Source organism: Nannospalax galili, unplaced genomic scaffold (genome assembly GCF_000622305.1).
Source record: "Nannospalax galili isolate Female #2095 unplaced genomic scaffold, S.galili_v1.0 scaffold768, whole genome shotgun sequence".
Lineage (NCBI taxonomy): Eukaryota > Metazoa > Chordata > Mammalia > Rodentia > Spalacidae > Nannospalax > Nannospalax galili.
This window is the reverse complement of record NW_008360317.1, coordinates 382,649-384,873: the sequence shown is the minus strand read 5'-3', so window position 1 is coordinate 384,873 and position 2,225 is coordinate 382,649.

Here is a 2,225-nt window from a genome sequence, read left to right as displayed (position 1 = left end):
ATAAAATTGGATGAGTTTTTAACCTTTAAAAAAGATCTCCATTTGATTTTAGAATATATTGTTCCTTGCAGAAAGAGTCATTGTTTTTGCTACTAACACTGAGATGTTGGCTCATGCATCTTTAATCTGTATGCATCTGATTATTACTAGTCATAATCGGTTGCACTTGGATCCTTGGCGCCTGTGTATGTCTATAAAATCATCAGGTAGATTTCAATGGCAATGTTTATCACCTCTCCTAAGTAGCATGACATAAATTTCCATGCTTCCTCCTCAAATATAATACATTCTTTTAAATTTGTTGATTTTGTGTGTGTGTGTGTGTGTATCACACAGAACATCCCAAACCATCTTATTTGACTATACACCCACTTCCCAGATAGCACCCTCCATAGCCTCCCTCCCCCCACTAGAGCCCTTATACTCTGATATCCCTGCTACTGCCTGCTGTGTTGTCTGCACCTCCAGCCCTTTCCCACTACTTGCCCTTCTGGTGAATCTAGTCAGACTATCTACAGGTGTATGTTTTAGGAGGATCAGCTGTTCCTCATTCTGTTCCTCATCTAGCAGCAATCAGTTGTCAATATTCCTTTAGATAAGATTGGAGTCTGCTGTTCATTTTCCCAGTTCTATGATGGGTTACTATTTGGGAGTCCCTTTGGTTACCCTGGCCAACAACTCAAAAGAAGGTATCTCCTATCTGGCATTGTTGCTTGTTGTGTAGCCTTTAGCTATGTATATGGACTCTTGAGAAATTATATTGACCCCTTTAATCTTTGGTTATACTTTCTTTTTGGATGTTTAAGTCCATAAAGTTGGCCCAAATAAACCAATTTATTTTCACTCTTAAGGTCATTGGAGGATCTGTTCCTCAAGGGTCACAGGGGCTTGGGAGGAGACCCTGGCTCCTTTCTTTTACCAGTTCTTCCTATGTGAAGATAAATCAAAGGTCCTGCTCAACCATGGTTGGCTTCACTTGGAAGCATGGAGGAAGTGATTCCTCTGTGTTGACCTATCTCTTTGTAGACTGGACACTGGTTCGGGTCCATCTGGTAGGGTCTCCTTGGCCTCCTTGATCAAGAGGACAGGTGATCCACCACAATTACAGGACATTTTGAGAGATGCTTATAGTTCCCTGGAACTACTTGACCTAGGAGGGCAAGGAGCAAAAACTCTCCTTCATGTCCCTCTGACCAAATTATTGTAGGCCTCAAAGTATGTCTGTTAAGCATCCAAGAAGGTTAGTTCAACCAGTCTGGTACTTTTAATTACTGTGTGCCATGTAGATAAATCTTGGACAAAGATCAATTATCCTCAGATAAACCTTACCTAGACATATATGTCTTGATCTTCTATGTATAATTTGTCAGTGGGTTGTAGGAATAATATGGTTCCCTCTGGTTTTCAAAACTAGCTAGGCATTGTATATCTCTCACATTGTCTCACTCCTCCATCATAGTGTTCCCTCTTAAGGTGCCCCCCTTGCCCCCCTTTCTCCAGTAATAATACCCTTCTCCTGTGGTCCTACCTCTCTTGAGCTCCTTCTTTCCCTTTATGCCCTAGGTTCCTTGTATACCCTTCCCTCCCCCCTCCCTTAAACTAACCCAATTTTTATCTATATCTCCTTTATTAAGGCCTGTTTCCTATTGTTCTTCTCTTTCAGGTTCTTTCTTTTCCTTTACCTACCTTTTTACTTTCCATTATTCTGGTTCCTGTAGTTATGTCTGGATACATACATATCAGGGTTTGGTTCTAGGATCCACATATGAGGGAGAACATATATTGATTTTTTTTCTGTGTCTGTGTTATTTCACTTAGTATAACAGTTTCTAGTTCCATCCATTTACCTGCAAATTTCATGATTTCATCTTTCTTTACTGCTGAGTAAAACTCCATCATATAAATGAGCCACATTTTCATTATCCACTCGTCAACCGAGGGACACTTAGGGTTGCTTCCATCTCTTAGCTATAGTAAAAAGAGCAGCAACAAACATGGATGTACAAGTGTCTCTGCAATAGGATGAGTTCTTTGGGTATATGCCAAGGAGTGGTATAACTGGGTCAAAAGGTAGGTTCATTTGTAGTTTTTTAAGAGTTCTCCACACTGCTTTCCATAGGGGTTGAACCAGTTTGCAGCCCCACCAGTAGTGGATGTGTGTTCCCCTTCCCCACATCCTCTCCAACATTTGGTATCATTTGTTTTCTTGATCTTAGCCTGTCTCT